We start from the raw sequence: 24,732 nt of genomic DNA, 5'->3' as shown, positions 1-24,732 counted from the left end.
CATGTCATGAAAAAAGGATGGAAAATGGAATATCTTTTTTATATATGCATTTTGAATTTATACATACATTGATGTAGAGGAACGAGAGAAATCATGATGAGGCACATGATAGCAAGATGTGATGATGACATTATCGTAATATTCTTCTAATAAAAGATGCATTTTTTGATATTTGATTGTTGTATTTCCTAGGGACGTACAATAGAGAATATATATATATATATGTTAGACCAACTTTATTACTTTAGTATTTAAAATGGGTTCTAAATCAAATAAAATTATTAGTTTAGAAAAAATAATTAATTAATTAGAATTAAATATTTAACATAGAGTAAGTCATCTATACATTAACAAATAAAATTAAAATTATTAATGAATATCTCATAATATCTTAAATATAATATTTGTTTTGTCTCTCATCTCATTTTTTTTTCTTTCATTACTTTGATATTCATTGAATTTTATGGATGATATTTGCTCAATTGGTTATTCATTCATTGTATGGTTTCTTTATTTTAGGTTTTTTTCCTATTCCTAAGTAATAATTTATATAAAATAATAATTTCTTACAAAAATAATATCTATTTATAAAAATATTCTATGCAAGTACGTATCTTTTACATTAATCACTGATTTTAAACCAAAAATCTTATTAACTGAAGAAAAAACCTTCAACAAATAATTAGCTAGAATATCTTAACATCTTGCCCAAAAATAATTTAGCTAAAGAAACGATAGCTAAACCACAGCTACAGTTAAATGGTTCGACACTGTATAAAATAAATAATAATCTTAATGACACTGAAGAAAATATTGATCATTCTTTGCCTTCATGAGAAACATAATACTTTAAAATATTCCTAAAAAAAAAGATAAATTTTTTCTATTAAAATATTATTTTTATTTTACTTATGACTTAGGAATATGAAAAAACTCAAATAAGTAAACCATTATATGAATGCATAACTAATAAGAGAAATTTCATCCATAAAATTAAATTGATATCTAAATAATACAAGACAAAATGAAAAGAGAGACAAAAATTTTTTACTTAAGATATTATGAATTATTCATTAAGACTGAGAAAAAATGTTCTTCAGGGCCGGATGAGATAAAAAATTAAAGTGCAAATAACTACATATATGTATGTAGTTTTACTGGTTGTATCATTAGCTTTAGACTATGCTGATCCGGGTCGACGCACCACAAACATTTTTTGTATATAATATTTACGGTTTTCAAAAGAGAAATGAATCCAAAAAACTTCTGCTTCAGGGCCAACATATAGCAGGCCTTGTATGACCACAATGAATAATTTTCCAAGCAAATGGTTCGATCTGATACTGTGGTGCTCTGCGGAATCGATATGCGACGGAGGATAAGGTGGAGTCGTAGGAGACAACCTGATGGTAAACAAACCGGATGTTGAGAAAACTCCCCAACGAGCGGACTGATAAGGCTGCGCTTGAACAAATTTTCCAATTATTTCTGATTCTGCTATGTGCTTTGATTATCTTCTTTTTCCTAATCATTCAGGATTTTAGTAATGATTTCTCTCTTTCAAGAATCGTGAATTTAAGGGTGAAAATTGAAATTTTAGTATGCATAGAAAAGCAAAACTTGTGAGAAGGTGTTGACATATAAATTTGATGGATAAAGCTTCTTATTTAGTTGCCATCTTCACTCTTGATTAACCATTTTGATCTTTCAATTCTACGTGTATGTGTAGAAGTACGAGGATGAGTGACGAGGAAGATGATAGTATATAGTAGGGGAAGCTTTAGAAAGAAAGAAATTTTTTTAAAATAATTTGTTTTTTGATTGAGAAGGTTAAAACCATAACTATCCCATTGATATATTATGGTTTGGTATTTTTTCTTCGATCTATCAAAAGAAAGTAAGATAAATATCCATAAAGAGAACATATCAAGAAGTTAAATTGCAAAGATAAAAAGAGAAAGGGTGAATGTTGAATCTTCTCAATGGTATTGAACACAATGACAAAATCATTTTAACTTTTCTCTTACATAAATTTGTATTATTCTTAATAATATGTATATTATAAAGTAGATGCTAGATATATATATAGTGATAGCTAAACCAATAGCTTATTAATATCTTTATTTTATAAAATATTAGGGTCGGTCCGGGCTACGCCCGGTTTTTGTTTAAATTTTAGTTTTGATTATATATTTTGTATGTTTATTTAATATCCCCTATATATTATTTGTGAAACATTACAACTTCTTTTTGTAGTCACATGTCATCACTAGGATGATTCTTAGAATTATTAGAGAAATAAGTTGGTCCATCTAATTATATAATAAGCTTTTTATTAAACTAACCATAAATTCATTATTAATGTCATTTATTATTTCCTTAAATAAAGATTACGGAATTTCCTAATGTGGGTAAAGTATATATGACAATTAATGATTTTGAATAATAAAGATCTGATAAAAAAATGTATCTTCTATCAAATTTGTTTATTAAAACAATTAAAATAATTTTTTAAAAAACACAATAACCATATTATAAAAATTTAGATTTTTCTATATATTTTATATTTTGAATTTAAAAAAATGACTATAAATTACTAAAACTGTTAAAAGTCTCACATTCAAATTTTGCAATCCATGGTTTAAAATTTTTGTTATGAAAAAATACAAATGATTACAAAATCATATAAATAAAAGTCTAATTTAATTAATCATTAAGATTTAAAATATATATGTATATATATCATTCTAAATTAAACTATAAACCATATTGAATAAATAAATATTTTAGTTTCAAAATTTACTTTGAATAATTTTTTTTGATAAAAGTTTTGAACTAACATTGATAAATTTTTTAAAATTATTAATTACTAAAATTATTAAACCCACAATGAAAATTTTGTTATCAGTAATTTAAAGTTTTTGCTATTAAAAATACACATGATAAAAAAAAATATGAGTAGAAAACATCATTTTTAAAAAAAATAGACATTAATATTAAAAATATACTATGTATGTTAATATCATTTAAATTTAATTACATATCCTATCAATTTTTTTAAAAAAAAATATTTGGATTAATAAAATTGATTTATACGTTCGCATCAATTTAATTATATATGTAATAGTTACTGACTTTTAATTATTCAACATATATTTATTATTTCATAATATGTAAGAACATATAATAAATAAAATAATTTATATATATAATATTTATTCCATCTTAATCTAGTATAATAGTATAATTTATTATAAAGATATAATATATAAATAGATATATAGTTACACTATTATCCGTCGAAAGTGTTTAAGGATCTGTTCTGTTACACAAAATTCATAGTGGAGATCAACAAAAACATAATCACTTAGATAGATTAATATATATTTACGCAAGAGTGGAACAGAGCACTTTGTAGGACCAATTTCCGGTTTACTTCTTTTGGTTTAGGTTCTACTTTTTCAAAAAACCATTTTAATATCCTTTTACTTTGATAACGATTTCTAGACACGGGATTTAAAATTTGCTAACGAATTTGAATTGCAGTGAGACAGTGAGCAAGAGGGAGACTGGAGACTGTTAGACGGGGAAATAATCTTCTCACCAAAATAGTTTCTAAATCGTGCACTCAACTCCAACACATCCGGTCGTCAACGATGTTCTAACGTAAACAATCTTCACAACATCAGTCTTCTTCATGCTGACGTTTTGGCCATCTCAACAGTCAACACTTCCACATAAACTTGCACGCAACAGCGGATCTTACCATGCCCGTCATTTTCTGCTGAAAACCCAACAACAAAAGGCCTCCTTACCTCTTGCAATTGCAATTGCTCCCATAGAAACTTTTACTCTTTGCAATGGCAATTCAACAACTGAAACTTCTTACACCATCTTCAATGTCCATAAGTGCGTAGTGGTAGAAGTAGCTGTATGTTATTTTACGTTTTACTGTTTTCAAGAGACCCACTTTGATAGTAGAGCTACAACGGTCGGTCTTCAAATCGCCTAGTTGTAAACATGAGTTTGCCATTATATAATCACTGTAAGATTTTCAATGAAAGTGAATAAGAGGAATGTATTAAGCTTATTATCCTTTATCTGATTTTGTTGTGATGTCAATCTCAGCGACTCCGTCGAGACTCTGCTCTCGTGTCTTTTAGAGCCCCTGATGGTCAAAAATAACTCAATTCTGATGCGCCTCCTGTCGTCAGTTTGTATTCGTCAGATGATTATATCTCTACGGAAAGCACCTACAACTTCGGTTCAGAGATTCAATAACTCCTTACCCAATTGAATTCTCTTTTCTGGTTTTGACTCACATTCAATCCCAACCTTGTCAGAGAAATCAATGCTCTCTTGTGTCACACCTGCTTATTCAGAATCCTGAAATTAGTCTTTTGGGTTTCAGAATCAGAACGATTAATACAATATCACTTGTGAACTAAAAGTTCTATATATTTTAATTACGACTATATATCACTTACATATAAGCTTTATCAAAAGGTAGAACACTATTAAGCTTCATCTTTAGTACGTAAAAGAGAAGGGAAAGATTTCAAAACATTTATTGTCTAACAGTACTATGTATAAACACTATTAACGTTTTGTAACTCAAATCATATATACATGAACTTAACTAATGTCATGATGATTTCTATGAAATTGAAATTATCCTACACCTCAAACAAAGAGAGACCTGTGTTCTTGAATACAAATACTGCAACATTTCAATGTCCTACACATCTCAACAGGACTCTCCAAATAAACATAACTCAAAAGAAACAACAATGTTCCATGCTAAACTCACTTAGAATGTGATAAAGCAATTCCACTGAATGACCCATCTTACGCATTTTATAGTCAACTTTTGTAATGACCCTGAGCTTCTGGAGTAGCTATGAATTTCATCTTTTGTGCTCTGATAAGGAATCTCCCCAACATATAACTTCCTAGGAACAATCCCAACTTTTGTGTTACCGAAACCAAACATTTTTAAGGACATAATTAATTTACATGATTGAAACATAAACACACAATATCATAGCTTAAACAAACTTACATGTATGTATCAGCTTGAACATCTTATGCTTTAACATTGTCTTCTCGTTGTATTCATTAGCCTTAGTGCCTTATTCAACTACTTTGCAATCCACAGTTTCGTATCTCTTCCTCTTCTTACTAAACGTCACCTTCCACTTCATTAGGTTCGTCTTCTCTTGTGAAAGTATCAAACTTTCTTTGTTTCTCTCTCTTTGACAATATGGGTTAATGGCTGGCTGAATCAAGGAGACCTTTTTGAGCTTAAAGGATCAAGACAGAGTCTGGATTGATTTCAGCTACCGTCAACGGTAGAGACCTAATTAAATCTTGTCGGTCTTCTGCTTCAACTCAGACAAAAAGGAGCTGGGATGCCGGAATATGTAATCAACCATATAAAGTACTCAGAAGGGCTATTGGTCGCCGGAAATACCTTCTGGTCGAGGAGGAGAATGTCGACGCCCATGATGTCACCACCTTTCTCTCATAACAGGCTTCTCAAAACATCTATAATCAGTATAATGAGGCAGAGGAGGAGATATGGAGCCGCTCACAAAGGAGGAGACACAGGCGGAGTAGTCGGAGGCGCAGTGGCGGAGACAGAGAAGCAGCAGCATCAAGACAGGTCCTAGACGGTGTGAGAAGCAGCACTCGAGATCGAGGAGCCCATGAGACTTCAACGGAGAAACTATTAATGAGGATGAAAGGTCGGAGAAACAGATTTGAGTTTTGATATTGAAGAACGAAGAGGAGAGACGAACTCGGACATCCGACGAACTCCATCGCCATTTCTTCGCGTAGAGACGATTCCATGTCCTCGGGCTGCAGAAACCATCAATCTCTAGAGCCCAAACAACGATCAAAGTCCATAGCTCTCGCGAATAAATGAAACGATGAGTTGCATCCTTGTGGTACATGTGTCGCGATGCTAGGATTCGATTTTCCCAGAGGTGGAATCCTGCGTGGCTTTAGAGAGCAAAACACTCTTTTATATAATAAGATATTATCTTTATTGAGATATTCCATGTTATTATATTATTTTATATATTAAAACAGAAGTCACAACCTTGATTCATGTGTGGTTTTTTTTTTTTAAAATAGACCTTATGGACATATTCCTACAAACTCATGTTACATTTAATATCTAATATTATCATTTAAATTTTGGATCTACTATAAATTTTTATTGGGCTATCAATAATTAGATTTAAACAATAGATCATACATTGGATTTATAGATAGTATAAATTAAATAGATATAATTTAATGTTGTAATATTATACCTCTATATGCTAAATATTTAAATATTTGTCTATGTTACCATTTAAAATTATAAAGATTTTTTTAATAACAAAAATCATATTATCTAACAATGATTAATCTTTATTACCTTAAACCAATGAAATCAAATTTTAAACTATATAGTTTATATAAAAAATTAAACAAAAAATAAATGTTTAATTATTTACTCGATAATATACATCTATGAATCGAAAAGTTTAATTTTTTAAAAACTTTATAAATTTGTGAAATGTTACAATATCTTTGAATATGACAATAAAAAAATATCTTACTAATCTTTATATATATAGATACGATTTTATTAATGAAATAATAATCCGAAAATATATATATAGAAGAAGATACAAATACATGTGAAACTTTGAAACAATCTATTCAATGAAAAAATATACAGCAAACTTATTATGTTTTAAAAATTGATAGACACATATATATTATAATATATACAAATTTAGAATTGAAAACAAAATATTTATATAAAAAATGAAAACAAAAACCCGCGCGGTTGCGCAGGTCGAGATCTAGTACTTTCTTAAAGTTTCTTAAGCCACTTAGATAGTTGGGTTCGTGCAATGAGCCATGCATGTTGCTTACGTATCATAACATTTTAATATTTTTGGTGCATTGTTAGAGCAATACCAACGTTTTCCGGGACAATGAAGGGGACAGACGCACTTTCTATCGTATTCTAAACCATCTCTGTTTCCCACTATATAAGAAAAAAATCATTAAATGAGTATATAATAGTATATGCATAGTTGTAATGCAAAACATGATTGAAAATGGAATATTTTCATATTTGCATATTGCATTTATACATACATTGATGTAGAGGAACAAGAGAAATCATGATGAGGCACATGATAGCAAGATGTGATGATGACATTATCGTAATACTCTTCTAATAAAAGATGCGTTTGTTTGAGATTTGATGGTTGTATTTTCTAGGAATGTACAATAAATAATATATATAAAAAAATATGTTAGACCAACTTTATTACTTTAGTATCTAAAATGGGTTCTAAATCTAACAAGATTATTAGTATAGAAAAAATAATTAATTAACTAAAATTAAATATTTAAAATAAATTAAGTCATCTATACATTAACAAATAAAATTAAATTTTTTATCTTAAATAAAATATTTGTTTTCTCTCTCATCTCATTTTTTCTTTCATTACTTAAATATTCATTGTATTTTATGGATGATATTGTTCAATTGGTTATTTATTCATTGTATGGTTTCTTTATTTTAGTTTTTTTTTTCTATTCCTAAGTAATAATTAATAAAAAAAATAAATAATTTCTTATAAAAATAATATCTTTTTATAAAAATATTCTATGCAAGTACGTATCTGTTATCATTAATCACAGATTTTAAACCAAAAATCTTATTAACAGAAGAAAAAAACCTTCAACAAAAATTAGCTAGAATATCTTAACATCTTGCCCAAAAACAATTTAGCTAAAGAAACGATAGCTAAATCACTGCTACCGTTAAATGGTTCGACACTATATAAATTAAATAATAATCTTAATGACACTGAAGAAAATATTGATCATTCTTTGCCTTTATGAGATACATACTTCTTTTAAATATTCCAAAAAAAGATAAATTATTTCTATTAAAATATTATTTTTATTTTACTAATTACTTAGGAATATGAAAAAAACTCAAATAAGTAAACCATTAAATGAATGCATAACTAATAAGAGAAATTTCATCCAAAAAATTAAACAGATATCTAATTAATACGAGACAAAATGAAAAGAGAGACAATTTTTTTTTACTTAAGATATTATGAATTATTCATTAAGCCTGAGAAAAAATGTGCTTCATAGCCGAAGAGGATAAAAATTTTAAAGTGCAAATAACTACATATATGTATGTAGTTTTACTGGTTGTATCATTAGCTTTAGACTATGCTGATCCGGGTCGACACACCACAACCAGTTTTTGTATAAAATATTTATGGTTTTCTAAAGAGAAATGAGTCTAAAAAACTTCTGCTTCAGGGCCAACATATAGCAGGTCTGGTATGACCACAATGAATAATTTTCCAAGCATATGGTTTTATCTGACACTGTGGGGCTCTGCGGAATCGAGATGCGACGAAGGATAAAGTGGAGTTGTAGGAGACGACCTGGTGGTAAACATACCGGATGTTGAGCAAACTCCCCAAAGAGCGGACCGATAAGGCTGCGCTTGAACAAAATTTCCAATTATTTGTGATTCAGCTATGTGCTTTGATTATCGTTTTTTTATAAATTATTCATGATTTTAGTAATGATTTCTCCCTTTCAAGAATCGTGAATTTAAGGGTAAAAATTGAAATTTTAGTATGCATAGAAAAGAAAAACTTGGAGAAGGTGTTGAGATATACATTTGATGGATAAAGCTTCTTATTTAGTTGCCATCTTCACAATTGATTAACTATTTTGATCTTTTAATTCTACATGTATGTGTAGAAGTACAAGGATGAGTGATGAGGAACATGATATTATATAGTAGGGGAAGCTTTAGAAAGAAAGAAAAAATCTTAAAATAATTTGTTTTTTGATTGAGAAGGTTAAAATCATAACTATCCCATTGATATGTTATGGTTTGGTATTTTCTCTTCGATCTATCAAAAGAAAGCAAGATAAGTATCCATAAAAAGAACATATCAAGAAGTTAAATTTCAAAGATAAAAAGAGAAAAGGTGAATGTCGAATCTTGTCAATGGTATTGAACACAATGACAAAATCATTTCAACTTTTATCTTACATAAATTTGTACTATTCTTAATAATATGTATATTATAAATTAGATGCTAGATATATAAATATATATAGTGATAGCTAAAGCAATAGCTTATTAATATATTTATTTTATAATATATATTATCTTTATTGAGATATTCCACATAATTATATTATACTTTCTTAAAGTTTCTTAAACCACTTAGATAGTTGGGTTCGTGCAATGAGCCATGCACGCTGCTTGCGTATCATAACATTTTAATATTTCTGGTGCATTGTTACAGCAATAACAACGTCTTCCAGTACAATGAAGGGGACAGACGCACTTTTTATCGAATTCTAAACCATCTGCGTTTCCCACTATATAAAAAAAATGATTAAATGAGTATATAATAGTATATGCATAGTTGTAATGCCTATCATGAAAACATGATTGAAAATGGAATATATTTTCATATTTGCATATTGCATTTATACATACATTGATGTAGAGGAACAAAAAAAATCATGATGAGGCACATGATAGCAAGATGTGATGATGACGACATTATCATTATACTCTTCTAATAAAAGATGCGTTGGTTTGATATTTGATGGTTGTATTTTCTAGGAATGTACAATAGAGACTATATATAAAAAAAAAATATTTTACACCAATTTTATTACTTTAGTATCTAAAATGGGTTCTAAATCTAATAAAATTATTTTTTTAGAAAAAATAATTAATTAATTAAAATTAAATATTTAAAATAGAGTAAGTCATCTATACATTAACAAAATAATTAAAATTCTTAATGAATATCTCATAATATCTTAAATAAAATATTTGTTTTGTCTCCCATCTATTTTTTCTTTCAATACTCAGATATTCATTAAATTTCATTGATGATATTGCTCAATTGGTTATTCATTCAATGTATGGTTTCTTTAGTTTAGTTTGTTTTTTCTATTCCTAAGTAATAATTAATAAAAATAATAATTTCTTATAAAAATAATATCTTTTTATAAAACATTTAATGACTTTTAGCGATAAAACCCCTTAACTATTTTTGAATTGTAAAAAAACTCTCAACTAAGTTTTCAACATTATAAACCCTCAACTTAAAACCGTTAACATATGTCACCCTCCGTCACGATTTTTTAGACGGAGGGTAACATCTGTTAACAGAATTAAAGTTAAGGGTTTATTTCACAGAAATTTTAGTTGAGGGTTTTTTTTATGATTCATCTTTAGTTAAGGGGTTTAATTACTAAAAACCGTTATAAAAATATTCTATGCAAGTACGTATCTGTTATCGTTAATCACTTATTTTAAACCAAAAATCTTATTAACAGACGAAAAAACCTTCAACAAAAGATTAGCTTGAAAATCTTAACATCTTGCCCAAAAATAATTTAGCTAAAGAAATGATAGTGAAACCACTGCTACAGAGAAAATATTGATCATTCTTTGCCTTCATAAGATACATAATCCTTTAAAATATTCCAAAAAAAAGATAATTTTTTTCTATTAAAATATTATTTTTATTTTACTTATTAGTTAGGAATATGAAAAAACTCAAATAAGTAAACCATTAACTGAATGCATAACTAATAAGATAAATTTCATCCATAAAATTAAAAGGATATCTAAATAAAAAGAGACAAAATGAAAAGAGAGACATTTTTTTTTACTTAAGATATTATGAGATATTCATTAAGACTGAGAAAAATGTGCTTCAGAGCCAGAGAAGATAAAACATTTTAAGTGCAAATAACTACAGATATGTATGTAGTTTTACTGGTTATATCATTAGCTTTAGACTATGATGATCCGGGTCAACGTACCACAACTATTTTTTGTATATAATATTTACGTTCTTTTAAAGAGAAATGAGCCCAAAAAAAACTTATGCTTTAGGGCCAACATATATCAGGCCTGGTATGACCACAATGAATAATTTTCCAAGCAAATAGTTTGATCAGACATTGTGGGGCTCTGCGGAATCGAGATGCAACGGAGGATAAGGTGGAGTCGCAGGAGACGACCTAGTGGTAAACAGGCCGAATGTTGAGATAACTCCACAATGAGCGGACCAATAAGGCTGCGCTTGAACAAATTTTTCAATTATTTCTGATTCAGCTATGTGCTTTGATAATCGTTTTTTCTAAATCATTCAGGATTTTAGTAATGATTTCTCCCTTTCAAAAATCATGAATTTAAGGGTGAAAATTGAAATTTTAGTATACATAGAAAAGCAAAACTTGTGAGAACGTGTTGGCATATAAATTTGATGGATAAAGCTTATTATTTAGTTTCCATCATCAGTAATGATTAACCACTTTGATCTTTAATTCTACGTGTATGTTTGGAATTACGATGATGAGTGACGAGGAACATGATAGTATATAGTGGGGGAAGCTTTAGAAAGAAAGAAAAAATCTAAAAATAATTTGTTTTTGATTGAGAAGGTGAAAACCATAACTATCCCATTGATATGCTATGGTTTGGTATTTACTTTTCGATCTATCAAAAGAAAGCAAGATAAATATCCATAAAAAAACATATCAAGAAGATAAATTTCAAAGATAAAAAGAGAAAGGGTGAACGTCGAATCTTGTCAATGCTATTAAACACAATGACAAAATCATTTTAACTTTTCTCTTACATAAATTTGTATTATTCTTAATAATATGTATATTATAAATTAGATGCTAGATATATATATAGTGATAGCTAAACCAATCGTTTATAAATATCTCTATTTTATAATATATATTATCTTTATTGAGATATTCCACATACTTATATTCTACTTTCTTAATAGTTTCTTAAGCCACTAAAGTAGATGAGTTCGTGCAATGAGCCATGCATGCTGCTTGCGTATCATAATATTTTAATATTTCTGGTGCATTGTTACAGCAATAACAACGTCTTCCGGTACAATGAAAGGGACGGACACACTTTTTGTCGAATTCTAAATCATCTGCGTTTCCCACTATATAAGAAAAAAACATTAAATGATTATATAATAGTATGTGCATAGTTGTAATGCCTATCATGAAAACATGATGGAAAATGGAATATATTTTGGGAAATAGCCACAAATAGCACATTCATAGTACCACCACTTTTCATGTTTACACTAATCATTTTTACCCTCACTTTTAATGAAGGGTAAAAGACACTTATACCCCTAGGGTTAACTAATCGAGACTTAGGATTTAGAGTTGAGGGGTGGGGTACGGTTTTTGGAATGTGAAATTTAGGATTCTAATAAATATATAAATAAATACTTAAAAAATTTTTAAAAATAGTTTCAAACATAATTTTCGATTTTAAAAATGAAATTTGAAAACAAATACAAAATTTTTTTTTTGAAAAAACAAAATTCAAAAAAAAATTATAAAAAGTTCAAATTTGAAAAAGTATAATTCGAAAACACAAAAAAATATTTTATTATTATTTTTTTATTACTTTATTTTTTTATTATTTTATTTAAATAATAATTTATTATATATATAGATAACAATGGTATAAGAGTCTTTTGCCACTTAATGAAGAATGTACTTTTGATAATGTCACTTTAGTGATGGTAAAGATGAAAAGTGGTACCTTGAAAATGGTAAACATAAAATTTCTCCATATATTTTCATATTTACATTTTGCATTTATACATACATTGATGTAGAGGAACAAGAGAAATCATGATGAGGCACATGATAACAAGATGTGATGATGACATTATCGTAATACTCTTCTAATAAAAGATGTGTTTGTTTGATATTTGGTGGTTGTATTTTCTAGGACTCAACTTTGAGAATGTCATGTGTAAGCATACGATTTTTAAAATCTGTGTAATAAAAACACACAAATACAAACACACATAATTGAATAATGAAATAACACAAATCACACATTTCTTTTCAGTTATCTTACTAGTACGTCTCCTAAGCTATTTTTTTATTGAAAATCTGTATGTAAACTTATATAACATAAAATATCAGCGTAATATATTTTTGCTAGTCTAACACTATTAGCATAATATATTTTTGGTGATATTAACAAAAGCTACAAAACTATATGAGAAATGTTAACAAAAAAACATATCATCAACATGTGTTTATTAGTATTCAAAAAATAAAAAAAAAATACATAAAAATCTTGAAACATTGCACTATATTGGATCTTTTGCCAAATTTGTAGGAGCAAAATTGAAATTATTACATTACTTTCTTATATTTTTAAAATAATAACAATCAATAGAATTCTATACAAATGAATAATAACCGATGGAAATCTATATAAAAATACATGATCAAATTTGTTCAATCTATTTGACTTTTAAAATTTCCTCAACCTTAAGAATTATCAAAATTCCACATAAGTTCCCCCCCCCCCCCCGAATAGTTGATCAGATTTCGACTTCCTATATGTGATATAATGTTATTTTATTTTTTTCTTAATTTTCATTTGAAATTTTAGTTTTTGTTCATGGAGTTATAAATAAATATCTTGCAGTGTGATTATTATTTTAGTGATATCATAATTTGGCATTAATGATCGTTATCAACATCATTTTCATTTTCATTTTCAATTTCGGTCTTTAATGTTCAATTTTTTGTGAAAGTATCTGTTTTTTCTTCTTATATAGTTAGCTACACAAATGTGAAACTACGATAAAAAATGTTTAATAAAATATTATGTGTGATCTTCTAAGAAAGTTATTATCTTATTATTTTATCGATTTGTGTCATATTTTGAGCTAACCCAATTGAAAATTGTTAAAATTTATTAATTTATTTTGTTTATTAATTATCGAGTATTAATTTATAGACTTTCTATTGTATTAGCTATAGAAAATATGTAAATGTCTTCAAATATTTTTTTCATTAATAAATTAAACCAATTCCGAAGGGGATCGGAAACCATTCGCCGCCGGCGTGCCAGAAAACGACGACATAGCTAGGTTACATGGTTTAAACAGAGCAAAAATTTAAGTAGGTTACAAACATGGCCGGCTGAGGAGGGGGGATGAGCGGTGCGATCGCCCCGGGCCCAAGCCTGTGTCCCCCGTATATTAATAGTTAAGAGGCCCAATTTTTTTTAAAAGCCTATATTTTTATATTAAAAAAGTTATAGAAATAATAAATAAAACTGAAAACGACCCAAAAATATTTGATATGCATATAGTTTTATTTTCATCACTAAATATACAAAATATTACTGATTAAATTTTAGAAATATTTTAAACATTATCTGAATATAAATTTTAGAGGATAAAAATTTTCTTTTTGCCCTAGGACCCATAACAATGTTAAGCCGGTCCTTGTTACAACTAAAGAGGATCTGGACATGGGAAAAAGACAGAGATTTCCTACTCATATTGAACACTGGTGGAGCAAATCCGACTGTCTTCAAATACTTATCTATTGTTGACATAAAATTTTATTTCTATGACTACAATTGTCATAATTATATATTAGAAATTTTAATAAGAGTTGATAGAACCAGTGGTTATCAACTACTATCACAACAACGGTGAAAAACATATCATAGTCACAATAATTATAAGAATTTGTTATTTTTGGGACAAAAACAAAAGAATTTGTTATTTTAGTATAGAGAGAGAGAGAGAGAGAGAGAGAGAGAGAGAGAGAGAGAGAGAGAGAGAGAGAGAGAGAGAGAGAGAGAGAGAGAGAGAGAGTTGAATATATATAAGCCTACCGATGAAAATATGGAGGTAAAAGTACAATTTATAGTGTTTTTCTTTTTGTTGACAGCCCATAAAATGCAAATCAATTTATAGCCAGAGTTAAGTAGTTTCGAGAAACTACTCGCTCCGACCCGGTCTAATCTAGCTACATAGGTAAAAATGATTCCTCTTCTTCTTGCCTTATTGGCAAGAGAATCTGCGCGCACACTTCCTGATCTAGGAATATGAGAGATGGTAAAGCCCGCAAAATCGTCTTGTAAAAGGCGGTGAGAGACTAGGTCTGGACTAAAGGCTGGCCAGTCCATAGGATTTTCAATCATGTCTAACAAATAAGAGCAGTCCGTAGCGATATGAATCAAAGGAATATGTAGATCTTTCAGGCATGACAATGCTCGAAGGAGACATTCCATTTCAGCATGAAGGGCTGGGGGCTTCTACGACAGTTTTGGAGTCCAAAACGTTCAACACCCATGTGGTCCCTATGTATCCACCCTAGTCCACCAACAAGACCATGATTAACCCAAAAGGCATCAATTTGGCATGTCGAGGTTTGGTGTACCAAGAGGGGTTGAAGCTACGACAAGTACATGGGGGGTCACCGGTGTCCTCCTCTTCCTCCTTGGATACAATTTATAGTTATAAATTTGATCACAAATAGATAAAAATATTTGACAGAAGGGGAATTCGACATGTAAGAAATGCAAGTTTATTATTCTAAACATGTAACAAACTGATAGTATGCAACAAAATACGTTTGATTTTCTCTTGAAATTAAAGTGTGCATGAGACAAAATAAGAAATTAAAAAAGGAGCTCGCTAGTCGCTTCCAAGGATCGAAGATGTCTGATAGCTTACAATACTCAAGCTTAGAAAGAAAACATCAAGCTTGAAGGCACTTCAGTGTAACTCCATTAATGCCTGCAAGTGCTTGCTTCCAGGATATAAGATGTCTGATAGCCTAGATATGTACGATTTAGAGCGATTTGAAATCGCAAAGGTTACTTAAACCAATATTGTCACCTGAAGAATCTCTACATTCTTATGACTTCTATCTAATAATCTCTCATGTTCATTTGATTTGTTGTAATGGCAGTGTGTACATGGAACTTATAGGAAGAGTTTGGTATCTGTTTTAGCATATGGCTTAAAGCGTGTAAATAGACTACGTATTCCCTTTTCTTGTGGCTTGCCAACGGATAGTGAAGTGATAGGTGGTAAAACATTGATCTTATTGTCGTTCTTGTATAGTTGCATATGAACATTTACTTGATTCCAATTTGACATGATTTTGGCTAAAGCATGAGAAGGGATGTTAATGTCTTGATCCTGACATCAAGAAATATCTGGAAGGTTAGTACTATAACTCAAAATTCTTTGTATCAACAATATTTCTATGTCCTCCATAGGTTCTAATACTTTAGTTTCACTTTGATATTTCTGTATATGAAATTGAATTCTACATCTCAGAAGCAAAGTGATTTTGATTGATATTAATTACTTACAGAAGATTGAGTCTTGGCTTAGTCGGCAACCAATACTTTTCTGATTTGATAATGACTTATATATCAGTTGTGGCACATGACAATTTGAATTTCAAAGATTGTGTTATGTTACATATATGAAGAAACTGATGAAAAACCTTTTTAATAATGGAGAAAGAATAAATATGAGCAATTCTGACAATATATTTATAAAGTTTGTTTCTTGAAATGATCAAAACCATCATTATAACTTAACCAACAAAAACAAACTTGAAACAAAGAAAATAGGTCCACGAGATATGCACTATATATATAGAAAATGTAGTGTTCTTGAAGCCTTTCACTTCACTCCATGCTCTAAGCTAAAAGAGTGTTGGTAGTAGTACACTCGACCTCAAAACTGGAATATTTGAGTCTTCTCACGAGAAACACGTTCATTTTATACACAAAGTTGATGTTATTTCTTAGTCTTTTAATATGTTTATGATTTTGAGTTTTTTTTTTTGCATCGAGTTTACAACTGCCAGCATTCTGTGCACTCTTCTGGCGAGTGACTTGAAAGTCTTCAACAAAGACTATTGTTTCTATTTGCGTATCAGTGGACTTAATTACTCTGTTTGCATTAGCGTTTTATGTTGGTTAAATTACAACGATGGTTTTGATAATTTCAATGACCAAAATCCAAGCATGTGTATTATTGATCACACAATTCAGACAAAACTTGAAAAAACAAAGATCGCCGGTTTACCACAAATTATATTTTCTTTTAAATTTCATTGAAATGAAAGCCCAAAAAGCATACATGATTATGATTATATCAACAAAGCCCAAACAAATATACAATCCCCAAATTGAGGAACATTTGAAAAGATGTAACCTTAATTTTGTATTAATTAAAATAGGCTCCAATGCATAGGTGGCACTCAATTAGGTAGTCAATTACATTCAATTGAAAAATAAGTCGGTCCACATTCGATTTTTATATGTTGTTAGATACATAAGTTGGTCAAACTATATGATATAATGATATGATATGTTATTTTCTTTCCTTAAATCAAACCTACGGAATTACCATAAATGACTAATATATATATGACAATTAATGATTTTAATAATAAAGATTTGATAACAATTTATATCTCCTCCATCATTTTTTGTTTAATTTTATATTATTAAAATAAATTAAACAATCAAATTAGCTATAAAAGTAAAATTTAGATTTTTTCGTATATGTTATATTTGGAATTTTTAAAAACGACAATAAATGACTAAAGCTATTAAAATTATTATGTTAAAAATTAATGATCAATGGTTTAACATTTTTATTATAAGAAGATACACATGATTTTAAAACCATATGAGTAAAAAATATCATTTAATAATAAAATAAATATATATATATAGATTAAACACTATATACCATAGGATTACATAAATATTTTAATATTAAAAGTTTCAATGAATTTTCAAGAACATTTATAAATTATAAACTTATTAAAGATTTCAGATTGAAAATTTTTTTATCGATGATTTAAATATTTTGTTATAAAATGATATGAATGATCATAGAACCGTATGATTATAAATTCTTATTTAATAAATAACTATATAAAATATACTATTCTTAGAAAAATAGGTTGGTCCATCTTAACTTATATTACACTTTTTATTAAACTAACTATCGAATTGATAAATAACGTACCAAAAAATGTTTTGCACTTTCTTTAAATAAAAGCTACGAAATTACCTAATATGATTAACATATATGTGAAAATTAATTATTATGAATAATAAATATTTGATAATAATTTTTGTATCTTAGTTCTTTTTAAAATTTTTATATTATTAAAAGATATTAAAAATCACATTAAATATATAATAAAAACATTTATATTTTTTTATATGTTTTATTTTGAATTTTTCAAAACGTCTATAAATTATTAGAAATTTGAAGATCACCACTATTAAAATTTTGTGATAAATAGATTATTTTTTTGTCATAATAAGTTACAAATGATCATAAAATTGTATTAATATGAACTTTTATTTAATATTATAAGAAGATACACATGATTTTAAAACCATATGAGTAAAAAATATCATTTAATAATAAAACATATATATATATATATAGATTAAACTATATACCATAAGATTACATAAATATTTTAATATTAAAACTTTCAATGAATTTTCAAAAACATTTATAAATTATAAACTTATTAAAGATTTCACATTGAAAATTTTGTTATCGATGATTTAAATATTCAGTTATAAAACGATATGAATGATCATAGAAGTGTATGATTATAAATTCTCATTTAATAAATGACTATATAAAATATACTATTCTTAAAAAAAATAGGTTGGTCCATCTTAACTTACATTATATTTTTTATTAAACTAACTATCGAATATTCAAATTGATAAATAATCTACCAAATATTGTTTTTGCACTTTCCTTAATTAGAAGCTACGAAATTACCTAATATGATTAACGTATATATGAAAATTAATTATTATGAATAATAAATATTTGATAACAATTTTGGTATCTTAGTTCTTTTTTAAATTTTATATTATTAAAAGATATTAAAAAAATCACATTAAATATATAATAAAAACATATTTTTTCTTATATGTTATATTTTGAATTTTTCAAAACGTCTATATATTATTAAAAATTTGAAGATTCTCACTCTGAAAATTTTGTGATCAATAGATTATTTTTTTTGTTATAATAAGTTACAAATGATCATAAAATATAACGCATATGAATTTTTATTTAATAAATATTCAAACTAAATAATATATATATATATATATATACTAATGATTTAAAGCAACAAGATTGGCTGATCAATTTAGTTGTCCAGTTGAAATCTTTCAAAAGTATGCGAAAGAATAAAGTCAAAGTAAATATGGATTTAGAATAGTAGTTATATTTTACTAACCAAAATACGGAAAAAAACCGAACCGAATCGAAACCAACCCGATATCTGGATTGAACACCCCTAATCCAAATGAAACCAAACTATTGTTTCATTCTCCAAAATATAATAAAAATAATAATTTAATTCCGCGCAAGGCGCCAGATCTTATCTTAGTTAATAACTAAGAAGATAAATCACAAAACCTTTCGGAAAGTCGGCAATATAATTATCTTCTTCGCCATGTGTCGCATTTTGGAATGTGTTAAAACACGTCGATCAACACGTGTCCCTCATGCCCGAGGGAGTCTACTCCGGTGACTGTGAGATTGTTGACGCCTTGGGCTTCGCAATTGCTCACATCTTTGTCTTCTGCATGAATTCCCGATCACATCTAGCTCCAATCCTCCACCCAAACCGTCTTTTATAGCTGGAATTTTTTCATCTCTGATTGATAAGTTCTGAGAAAACTCGAATTTGATTCAAAGAAAACTTTTTATCGGACCATCAAAGAGATGCCGATTCTACAATTAAGTCTCTTGGAAATCAATCGAGATTAATCCGAAAACACATATTACTTTGCATCAAGGAAACTAGGGCCGGACAAATAAACCGAACCCGATAACCCGAACCGAATCCGATCCGATAAAAATGAATCCGAACCGATCCGAACCCGACTTAAATACCGAATAGATCTTGTTTTACGGTATTTCGGGTTATGGATATTATCCGAACCGAACCCAAATCTAAATGGATATCCGATAGAACCCGAAATATTCAAAACCTCGAAAAAATCGTGTACCAAACATGATCTCAATTTCTAATATGTATCCAAAATACACTAAGAAATATTAAACATCTAAAATACTTATATATTACATGAAGGTTGGTGGTTCTATTACATGAATGTTGGTGGTTCTATTATATGAAGGTTGATGGTTGAAGATGGCCGTTGAATCTTGAAGTATTTAGATTTAGATTTTGTTTTTGTTAAACAGTGTTTAAGAACTTGGTTTTCGTTTTATACTTTTATTTATTTGGTTTTCTTTTTATCAGTAAATATGTTTACTTTTCGTTTGATTTTAAATGATCACGGTTGATGTTCCTTATTTTTGAATCGATTTTACTTAAGTTTTGGTTATAAAATAGGTACAAATCAGGTATTTTAAAACTGAAGAACCGATTTTACTCATGTTTTGGTTATAAAATAGATAAAAATCAGGTATTTTTAAACCGAAAAATCGATTGGGACCTGAACCCGAAAGTATATTGGGTTGTGCCGGTTCTTTGAAGATTTACTAACTCCGACCCGAACCCGGTAGAACCCGAACCGATCCCAAACCGAACTTTCATATAATCCGAATGAGATTGATTTTGATAAACCTGAAAAACCAAAACCCGATTGGATAAAACCGAAATCTGATTGGGACTCCGAATGCCCAGACCTAAAGAAACTTTACTCATATGTCCATATCATGGCTCACAACAAGTGAGAGTAAATATTAACAGTCATAAACAAAGTAAGGATAATCAAAAGAAGAAAAAAGTCTACAAAAAAAAACTAAACGGGATTTAAATGACTTTGTGGAGGAGGAGATCAAAAACTTTATTAAAAACGAAACCGTTTTTGATAATAAGTATTTGAGCGTGAAGAACAGCTTCGAAATTGTTTGAAAAAACACCACAAAATCACCTAGGTAAAAGTATAATCCGCAATCGGAACAAAAGATCGATATGATGATCAAATTATTATACAAACAAAAAGAACATCTTCATCCCTATAAAAGATTTTTGATGTGTGAAGAGGAATGAAGAGATAAACTTTCTCTCTTTATCTTGTAAGTTGTAACTATAAAACCACATCATGTGGTTGAGCATTGAATTTTCTTTCAAAAAGTAATAGTGTGCCTTATTTTTTTTATTCATGGGCTATATTACAAACAAGGCTAAGCTTAATAGTTGAATTTTAATAAAAAGAGATGTAGGCCCAATTGTAAATGGTGAAACTATGGTTTACTAGCTTTTCTCTCTTAACACGCAACAAGAACTAACTCAGAACAAACGATCTCATCGAAACAGCTTTATACCTTTTTTATTGTTACAGCTTTATATTTTTTTTGCTGTAGAAAAATACTACAACTCCTAAAGCACAGCTTTATACTTTTTTTATTGTTACAGCTTTATATTTTTTTACTGTAAAAAAATACTACAATTCCTATAGCACTTTAATAGATGCTTTAGTGAAAAAAGTAAACACATGAACAAAGAAAACAAGGTTGTAGATGCGGTAGCAAAATTTTAACTTTAAAATTAAAGATATATTATGATTGGTTAGGATTAGTGTTTTAAAAATAAATAAAACTAAAGTTCTAATTTAAAACCCAACCAATCATCATCTTTATATCTTTAGAACCAAAACACCAAAATCTAAAAATAAAATTGAATCGGAACTGAACCAAAAACGGATTATCAGTGAACTACAACTTACCAAAGTTCACATTTGAAACCAAAGTAGACTTATTTTATATCTCTAGACTGATTTTACTTGTTTTGTTGTTCTTCCACCAACTTTGTTGGATAACCAGACTTGTTAATTGAACCTTCAGGTTCGTCATTCAAGTCAATGAGCTACAATTAGGTATTGTCAGCGAATTCGCATATATAAATATTGTATGAAAATATATATTATGTATACGATGACATAATTTTGAATAAAATTAGAAACATTAAAAATATAATTTTTAATTTAGATAGTTTGAAAATCAATTATTAAGTTTTCATAAATTTGATGTAAAAATAATTAATGAATATTTAGTAATAACAAATGTTCATGGAATTATATATGTAGTTATCACATTAACTTCTTCAATACCTATTATGCATTTTCTTCTGCCTCTTCTTATGCTAATATTTTCCTTATGTTTTACGTATTTTTTTCCAGATATTTATTTCTTTTCCTAAATAATAATATAAAATATATAATCAATAAACCAAAAATTTATCTTAGAATTATTTTCAATCATAACAAAGACCTAACGAATCAATTGAACGAAATGATAACGAATCATGACTCCGTTCATGGGATGATATATGTATGCAATCGTCAGAATTAATAAACGACGGTAAGAATATTAAAGAGTGAAAAAAAAGATTGTTTTTGCATGCCGCTATCTACATCCCATGAACGGAGTCACTCAATTCGAGAAACATTTTCCCCGTAAGAAAATACTAGATCCACTCTAAAACCCAAAATGCTTGTAGCACTCTGGCACATATTTCAGTGGATCATTATCACTCTTATTATATGTTTTTTTTTTTTTTGATTAACCAGGTGTTGACCTTGCGGTCCACCACCTAGACCCGGCGCCAGCCTTTACCTGTACCCACATGAGGCCCTGGGCACGCCTCCCCCTCCCCGCGAGTCGAACAGCCGACCTCCCCTCCCCAAGGAGGTAGTACCACTGGACTACGAGGTCCTGGGTTTATTTTCTATGTGTTCATGCATTTATTTTCTAAACGTACCTTTTATTTCTTTTACATTAAATTTCTTGATACACTATTTATTTTATAATTCTGAGATCATGCTATAAACAAAGAATAACAATTTATATATTAAAATACAGTTTAAATATTAAAATCTTAATTATATTTTTAGTTTTGAAATTACTAAATATTTTTTAACTGGTTTTTAATTCAAAACATCAAAAAGTATTTTCATCAATTGCTTACTATTTGGAAAGTCAGGAAATACCGTTTATATATTAAAATACAGTTTTTTTTTAGCAACATTAAAATACAGTTTATATATTAAAATATTAATGATATCTTATATATTAAAACACAAGTCCAACCTTGATTCATGTGTCATTTTTTAAAAAATGGACCTATTGTTAGAAAATCATGCTACATTTAATCTCTAATCTTATCATTTAAATTTTTGGTCTATCAAAACTTTTTATCGGACTATCAATAATTATATTTAAACAATAGATGATTCATTGGATTTATAGATATTATAAATTAAATAGATATAATTTATTGTTGTAATACTATACTTCCATATGTTAAATATTTGTCGATGTTAAAATTATAAAAAGAAAATTTTAAATAACAAAAATTATATTATTTAACAATGATTAATCTTTACTACCTTAAACCAATGAAAACAAATTTTAAACTATATAGTTTATTTTAAAAATTAAACAAAAACTAAATGTTTAATTATTTACTCGATAATATAAATCTATGAAGCGAAAATTTTAATTTTTTAAATTTGTGAAATGTTACAATATCTTTGAATATGACAATAAAACAATATTCTACTAATCTTTATATATATAGTTACGATTTTAACAATGAAATAATAATCAGAAAATATATATAGAAGAAGATACAAATACATGTGAAAGTTTTGAACAATCTATTTAATGAAAAATATACCATAAATTTATTATGTTTTAAAAATTGATAACATATATATATATATATATATATTATAATATATACTAATTTATAATTAAAAACAAAATATTTATATAAAAATAAATGTAAACAAAAACCAGCGCGGTTGCGCGAGTCGAAATCTAGTTTAGTTTTGAAATTACCAAATATTTTTGATCAGATAATTCAACCCGAAACTATAAACTTTAAACTGATAAAAAGTTAAAGAAATTGAAAGAGTGAGAGGAAGATGAAGAACTTAACAAACAAAAAAGAGAGAATATGTTTTAGTTTACTGAAGTGAAACTGTTATATAAAAACATTGTATAATTAGTTAAAGCAAAACAAATATAACCACTAAAATATCCCTTCGATAGAGATCTCTTTTTGTAGTTCATTTTATTTTCTTTTGGGGATTGTAACTGATATAAAATCACTGTGTAATTTCCTTTTCGTTTAAGTAAAATGAACTTGTATCATTTCTTTAAGTAATGTTAATGAAAACTAGAATAATGTATCAATTATATAACTGATGTAATGTAATAAGTGGCTATAAATTTATATCAGTTACTTAAAAGTGATGTAAGTTAGTATAGATTTATATCAGTTTTATTGAAGTGATGCTAATAATTTAATAACAACATCAATTATTGTAACTGATGTTTAGCAAAAATAAATTGTATCATTTATTAATAAGTAATTTAAACTACAATCATTTATTTTTCTTATACCATTTATCTGATGCTAATAATTTAATAACAACATCAATTGTTGTAACTGATGTTAAGCAAAAATAAATTGTATTATTTATTAATAAGTAATTTAAACTACAATCATTTATTTTTCTTATACCATTTATCTGATGCTAATAATTTAATAACAACATCAATTGTTGAAACTGATGTTAAGCAAAAATAAATTGTAATATGAATTTTTTTTTGTAGTGTGCTTATTACTTGGAAAGTCAGGAAATACAGTTTATATATTAAAATCTTAATGATATTTAGTTTTGAAATTACCAAGTATTTTTTTTAAATGGTTTATAAATAAAAAAAATACAAGAAAAACAAAATATTTAAATATTTTTATCCAAAAAATATA

At 27.8% G+C, this 24,732-nt stretch overlaps 1 long non-coding RNA gene across 1 annotated transcript; it reads right to left on the bottom strand.

The window, feature by feature from the left end:
• Positions 1-3,356: 3,356 nt before the first annotated feature.
• LOC106429605 lies at positions 3,357-6,057 on the bottom strand. Its single transcript, XR_001285829.3, has 4 exons — positions 5,063-6,057; positions 4,811-4,952; positions 4,290-4,370; positions 3,357-4,204 (listed from the first exon to the last, which is right to left on the bottom strand). It is a non-coding gene; the product is annotated as an uncharacterized LOC106429605 (long non-coding RNA).
• Between the last annotated feature and the right edge of the window lie 18,675 nt (positions 6,058-24,732).

The sequence above is a fragment of the Brassica napus genome, chromosome C3, assembly GCF_020379485.1.
Source record: "Brassica napus cultivar Da-Ae chromosome C3, Da-Ae, whole genome shotgun sequence".
Taxonomy (NCBI): Eukaryota; Viridiplantae; Streptophyta; class Magnoliopsida; order Brassicales; family Brassicaceae; genus Brassica; species Brassica napus.
This window is presented reverse-complemented; position numbering and strand designations above follow the sequence as displayed.